This window comes from Dipodomys spectabilis, unplaced genomic scaffold (assembly GCF_019054845.1).
Source record: "Dipodomys spectabilis isolate Male_0828 unplaced genomic scaffold, ASM1905484v1 ptg000005l, whole genome shotgun sequence".
Taxonomy (NCBI): Eukaryota; Metazoa; Chordata; class Mammalia; order Rodentia; family Heteromyidae; genus Dipodomys; species Dipodomys spectabilis.
In genome coordinates, this window is record NW_024870682.1 from 66,597 (window position 1) to 88,547 (window position 21,951).

Consider the following 21,951-nt stretch of genomic DNA (forward strand, 5'->3'; position numbering starts at 1 on the left):
TTCCTGCTCTTTTGATTCCTGCATTACTCTTTGATTAGATTCCTCCTGTTCATGGGATTCCTGCAGTTCTCTTTGAGTGTTCTCAGCCTGCTCACGCCATTCCTGCCTTTCTCTTTGAGTATTCTCAAGCTGCTCACACAAATCCTGTATCAGTTTTTTGAATAGCTTCCTCACACTTATGATATTCCTGTATAAACTTTTGGATTGCCTCCTCTCTCTCCCTATCACGCTCATACAGAGTCCTTTGTATGCTTTCCATCTTTTCATTTATCATGTTTGCCAGCAGTGTTTGTAGAGCTATTTGGGAACTCTCCTCTGGATTACTCATTATCTGTTTTGTCCCCTGATTATCAAGTTTGGGAGTTGATATACCCGGATTTGCCATTTTTTTGTGTTTTTCTGGCTTACTCTGCCCATTTGAGATGTAAATAGCAACAGATTTGTGCTTAAACACTCTCTTAAGGCAACCATCAACCAAAGTCTGAATTTGTACAGTCAATAGTCTACAGATACAATCTTGTTCAACAGATACATCTATACAACATCTAACAACTATATATTAAAGTGCCTCGAACAGCAGAGAATTTGGAAAACCAGAAATTATTAGGGTTAGGGAGAGATGTGGGTAAAAAATAGGAATAGATTGGTGTGGGGAGGCATAGGGAGAGTTAACTAAGTCCTAATTTCAATGCAGGAAATAGGTTTGGTAGGATGAAATTAGAGAGAGAGAAAAAAAGAAGAAAGGGAATGGGAAAAGAAAAGAGACCAGAAAAAATAGAAAAGTAAAAATTAATAATATTATGTGGAATCGATAACAATCTATTTAGAGAGTAAAGTGAAAATGTTGAGAGAAGAGGAGGGACATAGAGGAGATGTGGAAAACTTAAAAATAAAAATGCTTATAATATTATATAGGTATAAGGAAGTAGTACTGCTATTAAGGAATTTAAGACTCAGAGGTTTTGAATTGACTAATATATTTGTGGATTAAGTGTGTACACAATGGGTTATAGGGTCTACTAATTAATTATGGGTTTATCTGAGGATGTGCACGACAAGAGTTAAGTCACAAAAAGAAGAACAAAAAAGAGGAAAAGGTGAAAAGGATAAGAAAGGAAGAAAAAAATATCAGAAGTTCAGCAGAGCTAATCAAAAAACAAAAAGATAATTAAAAAAGAAAAAACAAGAGAAAGAAGACAAAAAAAAAGAAAGAAAAACGCACATTCACGTATCCCTAAAATAAAAATTATAAGAGGAAAAAAAAGTTACTGGAAAACAATTTTTTTTTCAAAAAAGGCAAAAATTAAAGATTATAAAAAGTTTTAGAAAAGAAAAGAAAATTTTTTTATATAAGGTACCAAAAGAAAAAGAAGTAGAATAAGAAGAATAAGAAAAAAAAATGTTCTTTGATTTTTTTGGGGAGGGGTGGGAAAAATCCTGTATCTCCTTTGTGTCTGTAACCAGCCTCTTGTTGGAGTCTCTGGTCTGCTTGTGGTCCTGTGGCTTAATTGGTTTCTTAAGTCAGTTTGTTTGAACAGGCAGAAAAATGCTCTGCTTTACCCAGGATTTTGAGATCCTCCTTCCAGGTTAGTTTAATGGGAGGCTGATCTGCTTTGAGAATCACAAAAGAGGGGGATGCAGTGATGAGGCTAGATTCTGGGTAGAGTTGAGGCATTTCAACAAGCAGTAGCTTTTCCCTGGGTCTAGTTTGTGAAAAACTCACAGAGCCCAGCCTGGAGCCATTCTCAGGGTTTCTGTTTACTGAATTTCAATTTATTGTTGATGCTGCTAGAGGGAGGGGCAGCTTTTGGCTCTGATTACCCAGTGAAGAAAGCCACTCCTAGGGCTGGTGCCTGAGCTGGGTGACTTTTCCCTGGGTGGAGCTGAGTCTGGTAGGTCACGCTGCTGTTAAGTTCTTGTGACCTGCTAAATGACTCGTTTTATTCCAAGGCCTGAGTTGGAGCTAGCAGCTCCATTGAGCTTTGTCGGTATCCAAGATGGAGATCTCCGGACTGGGGGGGGGGGGGGGAGGTTGGCCTTCCCTCCTCTGCTCCCTGAGAAGGATCGAGGCCATCAAGCTTCTACTCACACTGAGTCTTGGTTCCTGGGTCGTGTCTGGTCTGCGAACTGCAGGATGAAGATGTCTGGTCCCTATTGGTCCTTGCTGGTGTTGAGTAGAGTCTGCTCGCCAGCTGCATCTGGCTCCTTTGTCTCGTGATCTCTGTGGCTCATGTATGCTGCCCTGTGGTCTCCGTTGCCGCCGCTGCCCCCGCCGACGCGGCTGCTGGCAAGTGCTCAGATGTGTCTCCTTGACTGGGTTTTCCCTCTCTGGCCTAACTCTCTGTCCTGTGATTGCACACTTGGTGTGATTCTCTGCCTTAGGACTGTTCACTGGAACTCTAAAACTACTTTCTATGCGACAGCTTCTTCAGAGTCCAGCTTTTCCTCTGCCATCTTCCTGGAACTCTATATTATCACCTTTTATTGTATACATTTTAGTGCTTTCGAAGTGAATTGTAACTTCATAGGTTTTCAAAGCCTAATTTTCACAAACTTGCATTTCTTCAAATAGAAATGCTGTAAATTTTAGAACAGACATTTAAATAGATATAAAATTCAGTTACCGGAATTTGCCCAGCATATATCCTCTACAGTGTGTCTTTTCAAAATTTGTTTTTGGGGATCATTTCCACGGTCTCACACATACTATTCAAGTTCACTGTCAATTAACTACATTCTCTGTCCAAAGAAGTTTTTTACTTCTGTTTAATACATTCATAGAAGTGTAATGCCTGGATCCTATACAATTCTCTTTCACCTTTTGAAGACTTTAAAACTTGTTTGCTAAAATGATTGCAGTATTTTACAAATTGATCTCTATGAGAAGTATATCAATTTCTCCACAAATGCATTACTATATTTTGCGTCCTCTTTTTATATTATGGTCATACTAGTGAGTTTTCTTTTTATTATTTCTTAGACATTAAAGAGGAGCTTATTTCATATGCTCCTCCTATTGACTATTAATTTACATATGTTATTTAAAGAAATATCCTATTCAGGAAAAAATTTATATAGAATTAGAAGATATAAAAATACTTAAGTTTCAGAATCATTGTAGCATTAACATTAGAGCAGTAACAAATGTGTGCTCTCTATTAGATATGTTTTCATTTCTGTTATAGTGTCCCTTGAATTTTGAAAGGTTATCACTGATATAATCCAGTTCTTGCTTTTCTTTAGCCAGTAATGTTTTCCATGTCAAATTTTTAGAAACCTTTACTGATCAATGTCATGAATTTTTACATTTATGTTTTATAGATTTTTACATCTCACATTTAATTTGATAATCATTCTTTATAAGGTTTGAGATAGGCCAGGTGCCGGTGGCTCATGCCTGTAATCCCAGCTACTCAGGAGGCTGAGATCTGAGGATCGTGGTTTAAAGCCAGCCCGGGCAGGAAAGTCCATGAGACACTTATCTCCAATAAACCACTACAAAACCGGAAGTTTTGCTGTTGCTCAAGCGGTAGAGTGCTCACCTTGAGCTGAAGAGCACATGGATAGCGCAAAAGCTAAGAGTTCAAACCCCATGACAGACATACAAACAAACAAACAAAGGATTGAGGCAGTAGTCTAAGATCATTCTTTAAATCTAGCGAGGCAATAGTGCCAATACAACCATTTAAGATTCTGTTTTTATTTCATAAAATTATAGCATCCTTTTCAAAATCTGTGGACCATAAAACTAAGAATTTATTTTTGACAAATCTGTTACCTTATTCTATGTGTCTTTTCTTATAGTTGAACTATGTTGTCTTCACTACTAACCATGGTAATACTATTCAAATTTGTATGAAGGCTCAAGCTACACCATTTTACAAGATTGCTCTGACTGACCTGAATTCCTTGAATTTACATACGAGATTATTGAGCAGGTGGACCAATACTCTACAGAGATATCTAAATATTTCATAGTCACTCATATTTCACACCTTGTGAAAATACAAATCCCTGATATTATATATAGAAAATGTCTTTAGAGACTGCTCAATGTAACTAAAATTAATTTAGGAATAAGATAAGATTTAGATAACATTACAGCATAATGAAGCTGAATGATAATGACTTGAGCTGTATTGCAGAAGAGAGTGAGAGGAGGAAGAATGGTGGACCACATAGGAGCTGTATGTCATTGGTATTGTTTCAAAAAACAGAAAGACTTCAGAGAAGACAAGGAGAAAAATAAAGTGTCCTGAATCTAGTTTCTTTTTAATCCACCTGATAGTTTGGACTGAAAGTCAGATAACATGGGAAAAATAAAATAGAAAATAAAGCATTGTATAGAGCTGTTACAATGTTAAGATATTGAAATAGGAATAAAATTTATTTCCAAAGAAATAAGAGAAAGAATAAAAATAACAATTGCTAACGTGGATAGAAGATGGATCACATTTTATCATATATAATTTTGAAAAAATACACTAGGAATGAAAATTTAAAAGTCATAATTTAAAATATAATTTATATTATAACTAGACAGTATAGCTCAGTGGTAAAACATTGGCCTAACATATGTGAAGCAATTGTGTGATCTCCCAAGCATTGCAAAGTAAACACAAAGCACACACACACAAAACCCACATAAACACACACACACATACCACATACACACATTTGGAATATTGTTATTATCATATTAAACAGAGGAAATTATCACAAATAGTAAAAGTATTTTAATATATGAAATCATAATATTGCTCATACTATTTAAAAGTTTAGTAGAAATGAAATAGTCACAAGATACTTGGATTCTTATAGATTGAGTAAATTGAAAATTAAGAAATAAAAGACATGAGAATTTTACAAACAAGTTTTAAATAATACACATTTTGAAACATGTGTCCTTTTAGTTTGACAAAAGATTGATGTTACTGGTGTTTTAACTCAAGATTTAGAAGATGATAACCAAGTGCTCTATATCTTGCTAGGGATGCTATATAACTAATCATTTCACTCTGGAAATTTTATGATAAGGTCTCATAATTTCTCCATTTCTCCCGAATTACAAACCCTATTTACACTTCTCACCATTGTTAGAAAATGGAAACCACAAGTTACTATGCCCAGCTCAAACATTTTTTTTTAATTCAAGTACAAATATTTCTAAAAAGTGACCAGGTAATAAATCCTTTTTAAATAAAGTATGTGTTTCTTGAAAATCAGTATTTGTTACATGGACAAATATGTTTAGGACTATAACAAAATAAATTTATTTAAATTCACAACCATATAAAATTTAAGAAAATAATTTTTTACATATTCACATGTTAACTATTTTGAAAGCAAAATATATGTCTGAATAATTTACATGTGTTAAAATTATGCAAAACTAACTTAACTAATCCTACAACTCTGAAAAAAGAATTACCCTAAAGAAACAAAACAAAATAAGTTCAAAATTTGAAATTTAGATAATAAAGTGTACTCTTTAGTTGACTTAAGGAATTGTAAACCCTCTGTATATCAATTTTATAATAAAAAATGCATGAACAAAGAAAGAAAATACCCATTGGTCAATAACAACAGGAAAAACATCAGTAGGTTTTTTGTGTTCAAAAAAATCAATGGAACAGATAACAATGTTCCTTCCATAATAAATGTACTCATTACCTTATTTAAGTAACTGTATCCCCTCTGTACATTACCTTTACCATAAAATTAAATTGAAATTAAAAGTAAACTAAATAATATACCAATTAAGAATTTGTAGAGAGCTAGGAAGGTGGCTCAGTGGTAGAGTGCTTGCTTTGCATGCTTGAGGCCCTGGGTCCGATTCCTCAGCATCACATAAACAGAAAAAAAAAGCCAGAAGTGGCGCTGTGGCTCAATGGTAGAGTGCTAGCCTTGAGCTAGCCTTGAGGGACAGCGCCCAGGCCCAGAGTTCAGGTTCCAGGACCAGAACCCCCCCCCCAAAAAAACAGAATTACTAGAAGCCATTGGTTAAAAACTTTTTAGAAAACTGCCCTAAGTACCCAAGTAATATAATTTGATGATACTATTTATATACTTCAACTTCAGCAGAGAAGTGAAAAGTTTAAAAACTGTTACAAAGTAAAGTAATAAATCAGAATATATTACTATTAATAATAATCACAAGATGAATTTATAGTGGTAGTCAAATATATAAGAAATGAGGCAATTTGCCATTTGTTTGCACTTAATAAGTGAGAAAGAATTTTCTAGGTCGTTTTAAATATATAATAAGTTTAATGAAGAAACTATTCTGTCACATCATAAGATAATCAGATGAAGCTGATATTAGAAAAAAGAGCAGATTGTACTAAGTTCTGTATGTTAATGTATATACTTATTTTTGTTGTGGGAAATTGTGTTCAATTTGGGGTATTGTTTTTGTTAGACTGGTTAATTTTAGGATAGCGGTTCCCTTTCCACAAGAACAAGCACCTGATCTGTCTTTTTAACCTTCTCATTACTGACGGCATAAGAGTTGCACACCAACTTGTCTAGATTCCTACCTTGGCCGGCCTGTATTCTGCAGCCCTTCCAATCTTAACCTGTAAATAGTGCAGGATGGTGGAAATAATACAATGCACCCAGGTATAGATTGAGAAGGAAGTCCACTAAACTTTTGGCCTGGGTTCTGTTCTCAAGCCTCCTCAATAGTTAAAGAGTTCCGATGGAAGCCCCTAGTGCCAAGCAGTAAGAGTATTGTTTAAAGAAACTAGACATATATATGACTTAGGCATGTGAACAACTCAGGACAAGAATAAAAGAGCAGTGAAGCATAGAGGACAGGCCCAATTTTAACTAGCTACTTAGAGGCTGAAGAAGCTTAGCTAGCAACTCAGGAGGCTGAGATATGAAGACCACTATTCAAAGCCAGTCCAATCATGAAAATAAATGCGATTATCTCCAAAAAAACAGAAGTGGAACAATGGCTCAAGTGTTAAACCACTATCCTTGGTCACAGAAGCTTCGGGAGAGTGCCCAGGCACTATCAAGCTTCAGGAATGATGAATGAATGAATGAGCACTTGCACATGCCCGTGTGTATATATGCATGCATGTGTACACACACACCCACACACACACACTCTCTCTACACACTCTCTCTCTCACACACACGCCAATGAGTATTTCAATGCAAAGTTCTTTTTTTACCTTGCTGTAATCTATTTCCCTGTATTAGTTTACAAATTAACAAAATCAGCTAAGCACCTATTTACATACAACTCATCTTGTTTCCCTAAAGTCAACTCTCTTTTTGGAAGCACGCTTTTATTTGACCCAAATGTAAATTATTCAGAAGGTCGATTCGTGTCCCTCAATTCTGCAGAATTAGATGATTGTTTAGCTTCCTCCAAGCAATATAATTTTGTGAAATCCTTCATCAAGCAACGTATTTCTTTCACTAGAAGGGAAGCCTCTGTCAAACAATTAATAATAGGTTTTTCTTCTCCTTGCTAGCATCTGTAGTTTTATTATCTTCATATATTTCATGATCTGTCTGTGTATGACAAAGACTGCTGTGAAAATAAAAAGAACCTTTGCAGCACTTATCATTTATATACCATTCATAGATATGAAGGTATTTAAATACTACTGAAATTGCTATGGAATGAATCATGTTCACATTGACTATCATGAAAAATAAGAATTGGTTTCTCAGAACTTTAGGTAAGAACTTGATTGAAAGAAACAAAAGGAAAAGTGAGGAACAACTCAACACATACATTCAAATGAAACAAAACAACCCAAGAAAACAAATTTATTCAGTACTCAAGAACCTGCAGGAAATGCCAAGTCTTAAAAAAACATCAGCTATGACAAGCTTATGACAATCCTGACTACATGGGAGTCTACTCATGTGAGGATAGAGGTTAAAGCCCAGACTGGACAGAAAGATATGTACACAATGCCATGCATCTGTTATTCTAAATTCCAGGACTAATAACATAACATGGAATGAGCCAAAGATCATACACAAGTATCTGAAAAATAATCAGGATAATTTAGGGCTGGAGACATTACAAAGTGGTAAGAACACCCATTTAGGGGGCACAAGACACTCAATTCAAACTCTAATATTATGGGTATTAAAGTAAAAAGCTATGATTTTAAATAATTGGAATGATTGTAACATTTGAGTATGTGAGTGGAAAAATGCATGAGAGAGATAGAATGAACCCATGGTGCAATGCTTTCAACTTAAGCGAAAATGTTTTGTGGTACTTCAGACAAAACAGAGTTACCTTGCAAATGAGCATGGTTGTGCATTTGAGTGATGGAAATACTTTACTTACACAAGTGTAAATTACATAGATTTTATTTGGGTAGGTTGTATTTCTTGAATTAAGAGCCTCGATGATGTCCCTGAAATTTTTCTCTCAAGGCTACCACTCTACTACTTTGAGCCACAGTTCCAATTCTGATTTTCTTTGGTTGTTTGGTGATAAGAGGCTCATGACATTCCTGCCCAGGATGGCTTCAAACCATGATTGTCAGATCTCAGTCTCCCGAGCAACCAGGATGCCAGGCAATAGCCGCCGATAGTTTTAATAATTTAGTAAATTGTACAGTTACTGAAGTTATTCATTATCATAATAACCTGTGTAATATATGCATGTATGTATATATCAATGCATATGGATAGAAATATTTTAACATATTTTTGTATCTACAGTAGATTTATGAAATCATCCATTATAAAATAAAATGGAAACAAAAGTTAATAAGGAGCAGAAATGATCACGTTTCTTGTTGTTGAATGGAATACGAATTGTGAGAATCAGTTTGGGCAAACCATCTCTACGTTAACAAAATGGATACGAGGTGTTATTTCCATTCCAACTATTTGCCTATATTGTACAACCTCACACATGAGTGTCAAAATCAAACCACACTTTTTGCCTTTGCTTTTAACTCACTTGTTATAATTTACGGGTTATTTGAAGTAATCAAATAAAGATTAAAATAATATTATGTGAGGCTATGAATTAGAGCTGAAAATGATTTTAAATGTGATAATACCTAATTAAATTACATACTTCTTACTTTTACTCTATCATGTCCCTCATTTCCACACTAGGAAAGTATATAGAAGGTTCTCACTAAATTATATGTACATTTATGAAATAATGTATTGAAAGAATATGGGCACAGTGTGGTTTTAGCTTATTGAGACCTGTAGGAGGAATTGTGTTTCTGAAGACTTCCAATACATTGTCATGAAATGAAGGGAAGGATGTGCTTATTCTGGAAAACTGGCAAGAGGATTACTCTCATAAAGGTAGTGATGAATTCTTCCAAAAAGTTACAGTAAAATCACTTTCATAACCATGTTCACTGCTGCACTATTCACCGTAGCCAAGTTATGGAATTAGCCCAGATATCCTTTGGCGGAGTGATGGTTGGAGAAAGTGTGGCACATATACAAAATTGGATTGCATCCATCCATTATGAGGACTGTTACATTATTTGCAATGAAATGGATAGATCTAAAACTATATTAAGTGAACTAAGTCAGAGCCAGACACAAAGGACCCATGTTCTGTCTCATATTTGGAAGCTAGAACTTTATTACAAGTTTACACAAAAATATTAACCAAAGCATGCTATTTGCGGAGGAGTATTTCAAAGGTGTAATTTCTTATAAAAGTGAACTTTTAATCCAACAAAATATATATCAGGAAACTATCACTTGGAAGATGTGAGGGGAAGTCAAAAGGAAGGAATAAAGAGAGTTATGGAGGAAGAGAGTGAAAGTATAATATTCAATGTAGATAGTATGAAACTAGGAAAAATTAAAGTGGGGTGAGCTTTGGAAGGGTGTGGAAAAGTTATATAAAGATCCATTATACTTAAAAAAACTGATTTGTTGAATGGAAATTCCATTGTCCAAGTATTTATGATAATAAAAATATAATTAAAACAATGGAGACAACTGATCTTAAATTCTATTTCCATCTCTTTTAAAAAATAAAATTTTTTGCTCTATAAATTGATCAGAGAGATGGATTTTGTGGCTAGCTAGATCATTGCACATCTGTCTCTCTCTTCTTCTTTCCCTTTCATGGTTCTCATAGGTAATATGATTGCTCCATAATTATCCTAATTTATTTTGCTTTTATATTTTTGGTTGCATGATTTCACTTTCTGCTCTGCCATTTCCCAACTGATTTACATAGAAGGTATTATTTCCTATTTTCTCATTCCTAGAGTAAGCTGCACATGAAGACACCACTGGTCCTCATTTTCAGTCTGTACCTTTGAATAAGGAGGAAAATTTTTCCTCTGCTCTCTGCCAATTCCTGACTCTCCAGTTAGAATAATTTAGAATAGTAAAAATGATAAAAGAGAAAATAAATAATAGTGAAAAAAACAGATGCAGAAAATTCACCGGATTTTTTTGACCAGTTCATCCAATGTGAACTATTGGGGAAATACATGGACACCTCATTCTCAAAGGCACTCAAAGTCTCTGGCTACACAATTCTGATGAAGATGAGGAACAAGATGAAAAAGTGAGAAATGATATCAATTGCAAGAAAAATGGAGAAGGATTCAAGAAAATTTCTTCTTTGTTCTGCCCAAAATAATTGCCTTACTACAGTGCAGAGACTACTTTGCAAAAAGGCCACTCATGTGGAGGAGATGGGGAAAAACCAGTTGTTTAAGGATACAGGTGGACCTGTTGCAACAATGAGAAGTACAAGTTGTCATGTCCAAAACGAGCTTTACAACGTTGGTGCGGGGGGGGGGGGGGAGAAGGATTGGGATTAGGGGGGGAGGGGGGAGGCTGGGAAGGGATGTGAAGGGTAAACAAAGGAGGAGGCTGCAATGCTTGGTAAGAAATGTACACATTATCCTGCCCATGTAACTGTAACTCCTCTGTACAGTATGTTCACAAATAAAATTAAATTAAATTAAAAAAAAATGTGTATACCCTTCATCGAGAAGCCTACAGTGGATACTTAGACATTGTCCATGACTTGGTGGCTCCAGGTAGATATTCATGTAATAATTGTGAATGGCTGGACACCCCTGTACAGTACTTATACATGGAATAATACCAGAGTGGCTTCTTTATTTCATCATGATGCAGATATCAACGGCCAAACTAAAGGCCTCTTGACCCCCTTGCATCTTGCTGCTGGGAATGGAAATAGCAAAGTTATGCTAGATCTCCTTCTGTTGAACCATTATATCAAACCAGGTCTGAAGCACAACTTGGAAGAAACTGCATTTGATATTGCCAAAAGAATAAGTATGTATCACTACCTCTTTGAAGTTGTGGAAGGCTGTACAAATTGTTCTCCAAAATCCTAATGGTTTGGTTAAGTTTTTTAAATTTCAAAATTGCCAGTCCATCCTATGTGGCCATACAAAATATTTTCACAATACAAAGCAACAGCAATATCTTACTTTAAAAATTCATGGATTGCATGGTATTCTTCCAAGTGAATTGCCTGACTTTGATGTCAAAATATATTCAAGTTATTTGTATACTAATGATTTCTGTAGAGTTTGAGATTTTTTATTTATTTTTTTTTAATTTAATTTAATTTTATTTGTGAACATACTGTACAGAGGAGTTACAGTTACATGGGCAGGATAATGCGTACATTTCTTACCAAGCATGGCAGCCTCCTCCTTTGTTTACCCTTCACATCCCTTCCCAGCCTCCCCCCTCCCCCCCAATCCCAATCCTTCTCCTCCCCCCCTCCCGCACCAACGTTGTAAAGCTCGTTTTGGACATGACAACTTGTACTTCTCATTGTTGCAACAGGTCCACCTGTATCCTTAAACAACTGGTTTTTCCCCATCTCCTCCACAAGTTATACTGACATCAAATATAGTGAAAGCAGGGGTTATACTGTGGGGGAGGGACATACAAAGCAACAAAGAGATAATCTTATAAATGTGTTAGAAACACATGCATGAAAGAAAAAAAACATTAAAATACACATCTAAGGGTTCATTTTCCTGACATCACATTATCTGACCTTTTCCGCTTGACTCATACATATACTAGATATTACAAATAAGGGAAACCATGGGACCTACGTTTCTTTGGGCCTGGCTTACTTCACTTAATATAATTTTTTCCAAGTTTTTCCATTTCCTAACAAATGGGGCAATGTCATTCTTTCTGATGGAGGCATAGAATTCCATTGTGTATATATACCACATTTTCTTGATCCATTCATCTACTGAGGGGCATCTGGGTTGGTTCCATATCTTAGCTATGGTAAATAATGCTGCAATAAACATAGTTGTGCTGGTAGCTTTAGTGTGGTCTTGTTTGTAAACATTTGGGTAAATGCCCAAAAGTGGGATTGCTGGGTCATAGGGGAGCTCTATGTGAAGTCTTTTGAGGAACCTCCATACTGCTTTCCAAACTGGTTGAACAAGTTTACATTCCCACCAACAATGAAGTAAGGTTCCTTTCTGTCCACATCCCCTCCAGCATCTGTTGTTGTTAGAGTTCTTGATTTTTGCCATTCTAACTGGAGTGAGGTGATATCTCAATGTTGTTTTGATTTGCATTTCTTTTATGGCTAGGGATGTTGAACATTTCTTCATGTGTCTATTGGCCATCCTTCTTTCTTCTTCAGAGAAGTTTCTCTTTAAGTCTTTAGCCCACTTATTTATTGGGCAGTTGTTTCTTTGAGGATTTGTTGTTGGGGGGGTTAATTTTTTGAGTTCCAAGTATATTTTAGATATGAGACCCTTGTCCGTTGTATGGCTAGTAAAGATCTTCTCCCAATCCGTGGGCTTTCTATTGATCTTGCTAGCTATGTCATTTGCCCTGCAGAAGCTCTGCAACCTTATGCAATCCCATTTGTCCAACCTTTCTTTGATTTGTTGTGTTTCCGGGTCTCTATTCAGAAAATTTCGGCCTGAGCCAAGGAGACCTAGGGTTTCTCCTATTCCATCCTGTAATGTTTTCAGAGTGTCCGCTTTGAGTTCAAGGTCTTTGATCCATTTGGAGTTGGAGATTTTTTAATAAGAAATAATTTTAACTTATCTGGTGAAATGAGTAGTACAGAAACTAAAGATATTTCTGATGATTGTCTGAAAAAAAGTATATTTTAAAATATTTAGTATTCTGTTTGTATAATATCCATAATCTATTTCATTCTCCCCTAGATATAGTACTTTGAATTCGACATTGTTTTATAATATATAGGTTCATTAATAAATATGTCCTTTCAGCTAACATTCCATATAGAAACAGTTTAAGATTCCTTTAATTCCTAGGTCCTTATAGAATTTTATTTCTTTGGGATAAAATGACAATGTTATCTTATTTCAAAAGTTTTATAAAGGTTATACTATGTAAAGGCCTTTCTGAAAAGGTGAAGATTGAATACACTGATGTCAAACTAACTTTTTCTCTATGAAATACATGTATTATTACACTTGTATATTTGTAATCAACTTTTTAATAACTGTTTTTCATTTCTTGCATCTGAAGAATGAAAAATATGGGATGCTTCACAAATTTTCATATCATTAACATAGCTCTTGTAATTCGGGTAGACGTGCTGCTGAAGCATGTAGTATCCTGTAATTTAAATAATTAATGATGCAATCTTTTTTTTTTTCTTTTTGGGTCCGGTCGTGGGGCCTGAACTCTGGGCCTGGGCGCTGTCCCTCAGCTCTTCAGCTCAAGGCTAGCACTCTACCACTTGAGCCACAGCGCCACTTCCGGCTTTTTTCTTTTTGCTTATGTGGTGCTGAGGAATCGAACCCAGGGCCTCATGCATGCAAGGCAAGCGCTCTATCACTGAGCCACCTTCCCAGCCCCTAATGATGCAATCTTCAGACAGGCATATATCCTTGGTTGCCTATTTGTAACAAGGAAACCTTATTGTTCCCTAAATTGCTATTCATCTTATTTCTGTAAAAATTCTGTTTTTGTGGAAAAAAACTCATATTGTTTGTTCAATTGCTCACATTTACAATTTTTGTCAATAGCTATTTTAAGTCTTTTTCATTTGAAATTTGATCATACTTTGAAGCCTTTATAGCTAGGTCCAAAGGTGATGCCTTTTCAAGTACTTATTTATCAACTGATTTAGCTTTGTGGAGCTAGTGGATTCAAAGTAAGCCTTGCTTAAGAGCTACTTCTAAACTTCTCCAGCTCAAAATGTCCCAAATGAGGTCTTAGTGGCACAAATGTCTGCCTGACCCATTACCCTTGCTCTATGTAGGAACAGACCAACCAGAATATCTTACCCTGATAGCATAGCTTGTCTTACTGGAGCAAAACTAATCTTAGTTACAATGGATCATAGAGAGATGAACAGTTCAGACAGAACTGTTCAGACTAGAACGTAATTTTTCATAATATAATTATTTATTATCCCTACCATTTCAAAAGTAGCTAAAGCCAAAAAGGTGAAAGTTGTTCATATGCATGATTACCTACTGTCCTGGCCTGTCTACAATCTAACCAGGCAGAAATTTACACCACTGATTTTCTATCACCAAATATATTCCATAGCTCCAGGAGAAGTCCATATGTTTCTCCTCGTTATTAGGCCTTAAATTGGTAATGCTTTAATCACAGTGTTTCCTCTTGCTTCTAGGCTGTACATCTCCGAATGGTAAAGCTTTAGGTCTAATTCTACCAAACACTGAGGTAGAAGTAATGGAATAATATTTTAAAACAGTTGCCTTTGTTACCCTAACCACAACAGAACAGTGTAAAACATTTTCTTATATTATATATACTTATATATTTTATATTTATATGTGCTGATTTTATATTTCACACAGTGAATCTTATTGGAATTAATTGATAATTTGACAAATTACTTGATATTTATTCCAATAAATAGATTGGAGTATAAACAATCAGGATTAGAATATATATTAAAATATAAAAAGTATCAATACAATGTTTTTGGTATAAACCTGTGATACTTTCTAAGTGTTCTTGGTTTCTGAATTCACATGGTAAATAAAACAATGTTGTTTTCCTCTAATATATAAGGGATTTTACTGTGCTGCTCTGTTCATTGTTTTAACTCACTGATCCCAAACTGTTTTTCTCCATATTTCTGAAGCATTCCTACTGATTATACACAAATATTGCTGATATGATATCTAAAAGGTATTATTCTTCTACAGGATCTACGGGTCCTAGGATCCCAGGTCCCAGTTATTTGCATCATCAGATAACTAGGGCAAGATTTCTTACCTGGGCCCATGCAACATGCCAACAGAAAGTAATTGAAGACCCATCTTAATTTATCATTTCCTATATTTCAGGGCCCCAATTCCTTGAAATGCAGGAATTAGCAGTAAGCAATTTGGAAATGCAAGGCCACTTAAAATGCAAGATGAAATCACAAAATGTGAAAGTACAGTAATTCAAACTTTCAATTTTCAGATGACCATCCCATATAAGTGAACAAGACCACAAATGTCACAAGATTATTTGTAATACCCCTCTCCTAATGATTAATGAATGATTTCAGTCCAGCATCATCAGGCCAAAAACTAGTTCCTGGAACGATAGATCCATAATTGGTCTACCAAAGCTAGGAAAACTTGACATAGAGGTCAAATATAATTCAGAAAAACATTAATTGAGAAGATCCTTAATGCTTCAAAACACTGGTACTTCAGTAAACCTTGGTTCTGTAGTATAAAAATGTTGTCATTCTCAAACAAATGATAACCTACATTTAATCTCCTGAAAGTGTATTCTTTTTCAAATAAACTTTTTAAAACTACATTTGACAAAATAACACTTTACAAGTAGATAATATTTAGTGACGTTACAAGTTTTTCAAGTGTAGGGAGCAAGTTACAATAGGGTTGATTTATTTACCCAGCACTAATGCCAAACAGGTTCAACCATTCATTAAAGTGTAGAAATAGTACCCCCCACCATTTGTGTTTTTCAGTGGGTGCCTTCTAAAATTTGTTAAATAGATCAGCCTCCCATATTTCAAACCAAAACATTAGCTAATAAAGTAAATTTCATCACATAATAAATACATTTAAAAAAGTCATGAATTGTTGCCTTATCATATGGTGTTTTATGTTTTCGCTATCTGTCTAACATAGTAAGAAATATGACTTTAAGTCTTGAATATGGGTACTCATCAGAGATTTGATAAACATAAAATCTGTCTTCTATTTCTATCATATTCCTCTACAGTAGTAAATTTTAGTTTTCTTCTTTTCCCAAAACTTATAGGTAATAGAAAATATTATCCCATGTAAAATAAAATAATCAAAAACCATTGTACAATACCACTTATAAAACTGGTAGTTAGGAATACATTCTAAGCCATTTTTAAACTTTCTTGTTGACTACAGATTAATCTTCCAAATGGAGGGGAATAAAATCATGTCTAGGTGCTTCATGTCTCCACTCTTACAAATTGTTACTTCAGATAAATAAATTATGGAAATATAAGCTGACATCAGTTCAAGTATATGCAGGATATAAACTCCATGGAATGTATATAAACCTTTCAAAGTACTAGCAGACAAGTTTATCAGAATGACTATCAGGAAGTTGAAACCAGAAAGGAATAATAGTAAAGACATAGAATTAATGAAAATGGAACAAGAAGCAAATACAGCTAGAATACTCAATGTACACATGTGACAAAGAACGTGGTAAATCGGAAATAAATCTTGTAGAAGGGGTTGGTTGTGAATGATAGAAGGAGTGACTCTGATCAAGGATCATTGGACAATTAGAAGGACATATTTAATTGTAACACATTTGCACAACGTTTTGAAATTCAGTGAAAAAAAAAACACAACAAAAAAAACACACAAAAAGCACAACCACACAGCAAACTTTATAGAGTATAATTATGACCTCTGAAAATTTTAAATAGTTAATGAAGGACAATCTTGGGAAAAGCATACAAAGCTGTTTAAAGTAAGCAGTGTAGGGTAGAGGAGGATTTTTAACAGATTTAAATAGATTGTCTAAGGTTATAAATCACCTACATCTGCTGCAAATATTTTCTTCTGCGAATTCTCTTGGCCTGAACTGGATACTCCAGTCCTGAGCCACACTTGATAGCTTGTGAAGATAAAAAGGAAGAAACAAGATCAAGAACCCATTACTCCACTGGAGAGAAAACAGTCCTCTATGTTTTCTCTCATTTCTCTTGACTACTTTTATTCATAATTTTAAGTCAAGTGATTTTGAATTATATTTTTTTCCTTCTTTGTTCTGGCAAAGTAATTGTTCAAAGTAATTTACTAAATATTATTTGCCATTTTTTTCTATCGTGCTGTTTACTTGTCCAAGTGAGTCCATTAAACTTCCCCCTTTCATTTGGTTGCCACGGAAACCCAGCCTCAATGTTAATGAGGACAATCTTTAATGTAAAACTTTGTCTCCAAAATACCAGTCCAAGAAGCTGTGATCACAAATATTTAGCTTTACTTTTTTTCTTTTTTCTTTTACCTTGAAAGTCTTCTTGTCTCTAAAGTGCCCTCAAAAATGGGTACTCCACCACTTTTTGGTTCCATCACTTCTAATCTCAAAGATATACTTTGCTAACAAGATGCTTAGAGGAAACCGAAGAATACTTCACTTTTATCTTCTCTCTTAAGACTCTCTTTAGATACCATATCAGGATCAGTGAAGTTATTCTTTCCAAAATTATTTCAATAGATTATCTTTCTCTTGGTCTTGCATTTGTTCAGAAAGATGTATGGAAAAGAATAGAGCTAAATCATCCATACCTTGGATGTCAGTGTCTTTTACAAAAGGACAATGCTCCTATGTCCTATTTCTCTGTCCTCCTCTTAGCTCTTGCCTGATTTCCAACTAATCACAGATTCTTGGCTTCAAGTCTAGTGAAGGTGAAGGACTATAAGTCCTTCCCCACTGCTACATCTTCATGGTTTCCCTTTTAAAAACTCTTTTATTTGAATGTGGAATTTATTTTCATGTCTTCATTCAATCCGTTCTAAATTGTAGTGAGCTAAATAGGCTCAGAAAAATCACTTGAGGTAGCAAAAATATTAAGGCAATATATCAAAAAATTTGGCCTCCCTTCACTGGTGAAGCCAATAGGCTTAGCTAGGGCTTCTAAGAACGCGTTTTCTTGCCTTTTCAATTTGCTCAATTCGTTTCTGATCCCAAAACTTTTTGGCTTATGTAATAAGAGAAGTCTTCACTATCTCATGTTAATAAGGATATTATATTTTTGAGCTACTAAGAAATGTGAAATCATTGGTTTCAAGTATCCAGTCAGGTTTTTCTCTGTAGTTCAGTGCTTCACATGCAAAGACATTGCAGAAAGTATTACAAACAGAAAAGTGTAAACCTAATACCTACTTTCATTGTTGAGGGCACTTTCTCCCTAAGTATTTTGACCCAAATTATCTTTTTCAGAGAATTACTGTTTGGTAATTAAAGTCAATTCACAAATTTTGCTGTCTTTTTTTAAGAACGTTGAATTTACATTCCACTACAACCTTGTTTCACATAGTGAGTAGATTTCCTGGGTAAGGACAATTCTCAAGGGAACCTACAGGATTTATAGCAAGGTTTCTGAGGTTTGTTTGTTTAGTGTGAAAATGAGCCATCTTCACCCATTTTGCTCCTTCTCGGCTAAGTCTCCATTGATTACTTTGCATGAAAGCCTATTTTCCTAAGCAATTTTAAATTTTCTTAATAGGCTAAGTTGTTAAAAAAAAGTTTGAACAAATTAAAATTTACCTGTCATAATTTTTGGGGGGTCCAGTCGTGGGGCTTGAACTCTGGGCCTGGGTCCTGTCCCTCAGCTCTTCAGCTCAAGGCTAGCGCTCTACCACCTGAGCCACAGAGCCACTTCCGGCTTTTTTTTTCTTTTTGCTTATGTGGTGCTGAGGAATCGAACCCAGGGCCTCAGGCATGCAAGGCAAGCGCTCGACCACTGAGCCACCTTCCTAGCCCTACCTGTCATAATTTTAAAACTCTTTTGAAATTCTTTTATTAGAACCGTGAATTCATCAATCCTAACTCCACCTTTGTCATCAAAAACAGTTAACATGTTGTTTTCATGATATAGTGTCCATGAAACTATTATTTTCCAGTGGCTTTGTTGTACATATATATAACCTTATAAGCTGATGCTAAGCTAAATGAACTCCAAGATATGGAAATAGAGAGTATTATTTGCAGTTGTTGTTTTTAATGTATTATGTGATTTCTATTTTCTTTTGGGGTGTTCCCCTAAGCTTTATTCCCTGCTGTATTTGATTTTGATAACATGTGTATTGTGTATATATTTACCTTAATTAGGGAAGGGAAGAGGAACAACAAAATGGTGGGACAAAGGACAAAGGCAAACCAATGCAATAGCAATACTCACAAGACAATATGTTGGAAATGTACATTACAACTTGTGAGGGATATTGGGGTGAAGGAAAACTGTGAAGAAAATGAGGGAGGGGGTAACAAGTTTGAAAAGTTATGTATTCTCTACCTTAAAATTACTGTAACCCCACTGTACATCACTTTGACAATAAAATTAAATTTAAAAAATAAGCTGCATGAAATACAATTTCACTGTATTGGTATAGTACATATTATTCTTTATGTAGTAACTTTCTAAAAATCCATACTGTTTGGTGTCTAATTTGAATTAATTACCCCTTTTTAATCAGAGGACCGTCAACTTGAATGCTATACAACTAGACAATATTTTCACAATATAGTTACCAATATTTTGAATAAAGAATAAATATAGTACTTTCTCATACTAAAAGCGAAAACAGTTTAATTCTATGGAAACCAATAACTTGTAAAAGTAAAAAAATTGTTAAGAAGACAGAATATATGTGTTCATCAACATTTCAATGACTAGTAACTACTCATTTTCAAATGCGGAAGATTGCATACCTGAGAGATTCAAAATAATACAGGCTTGCATGTTATTTAATTCTGCAATAGATGCATTTTCCAACGGGGTGTTACAGATTGAGAGTCAACAGAAAAATAACCACATTTTGGTAGAGGATAAAACTATGCAGCATCGGTAATAATTAATTCTTCAAGAGTAAGCAATTGTTTATCACAATAAGCTATTATTTTTATGACCACCAATACCAATATTTATGATATAGAGTCATCCTAGCACAAAATTTTCCAACTTTTAGGGTGCACCTCAAACTTCCCTTAATTTATATCATGAATAGCTTATCTCTATCGTGAAAAAATACAACTCTGCTAATGTGATGCCATACATGTTCTGATAAGAACACCACAATAAACTGGGTTGCATCATTTCCTCCCCACTGGTATTCTTGAGATCGGAACACTTGCAAATATTATTTATATTTATAATTTTATCTATCATATAAATTCTGGATGCTAAGATCAGAAGATTACAGTTGAAAGCCCACCCAGGCAAGAAGATTCCCGAGATTCTTATCTCCAATAAACTTCTCAGCAAAAGCCAGATGCAAGTGGCACTGAGGTTGAAGTGTTAGGGCAAAAGCCTTGAGCATAAACAGGCTCAGAGACAGTGTCCAGGCCCAGAGTAAAAGCCCTAGGATAAACCAATAAAACAAAAATAAAAACAAACCCCAAACCTAACGTTTTTCTCAGTGTATACAGTAGCAAATAATTAAGGAAATTGCTTCCTGTGTTACATACATGTAGAAGAAAAAAGATGTCACACGATTATTCTCTTCATACCATTTTATACCAAAGACTCCAAAAATTGCTCTTATTCTAAATTTATGAATTCATATCATCAATTTGTTGGCAGCTGTATACAACATTCACATTATCATTTTATACATGAACTGTTGGAATTATCTATTAGCTAATTCTAATTATAACTCTCTTGAAAGAATATTCTAGGCACATAGAATGCAAAATCGTTTGTGAATGTCAATTAAACCCTCCACTTAAAAAGAATTTTGTAGAAACCTATAAAATTACAAACAAAACCAAAATATTTATTTTAAATCTAAATTCTAATTTAGCAAGATCTTCAAAACCTTACATTAGACGAACTTTGCTATTTTTCCTGGCTTAAGCTTTTGTAATTCTTCATCATTTCTTTGGGATACAACAGAATGATGATAACTTACTTTTTCAAATTTTGGATGGGAATCATGAGTCATTTTGCATCTAGGAGCGTTCTTTAATGAAGAGAGAATTTAAAACACAAGTAAGGATTAAGTATGAGTTGTATTTCAACAGGAAATTTGACTTCTCAAAACATAATGACAAAATTCCTTTCTTGTTTGTTTTGTTTTATTAAGACAAAATTATACACCTTGGTCCAGGGAAGGTATCACTATGTAATTCCATTCTCTAATCTCCTGTCTTAATCTCAGTGCTAGAATTATAGGCTTGTATGACATTGCCCTGTCATAGTTTCTTGTTTTATTTAATCTAGATACAGACTACCAATTCTGAATTTCTTCAGTAATATTATACACCAGAGTGACTGCTTAGACTATATCTACTATTTTCAAAGATGTTCTAACATTTGATACAGGATATGAACGTTTTCAGATGCACCTGCCGGATCTCTGATTCATTCCTCCGTGGATCCCATCCCTTTAATAATGATTATTGACTCTCTTACTATTTCTGATCCCTACCAATGTAATATTCTCAAACTTATTTGAAGGAAGTTCATTTGAGGACTTTCTAATATTAAAGATTATCACTTGATTCTAGTCTTATTCAGCACTATATTTATTGTTTTCTAACTTTTCTATACATTCTGAGAGTTGTTTCATTTGTATATTTGTGTGTGCACATATAAGTGCCTCTGGGTGTATGTATATGTTTGTATGTATATAGGCAAAAGCATCAAGCTCTTATTCAGCAATCTTGCTCATGACTGGTATTCCATCACTTGAGTCATTGTTCCAATCCAGATTTTGACTGCTTAATTTTATATACTGTTGCAAAGAGTGTTCTGCC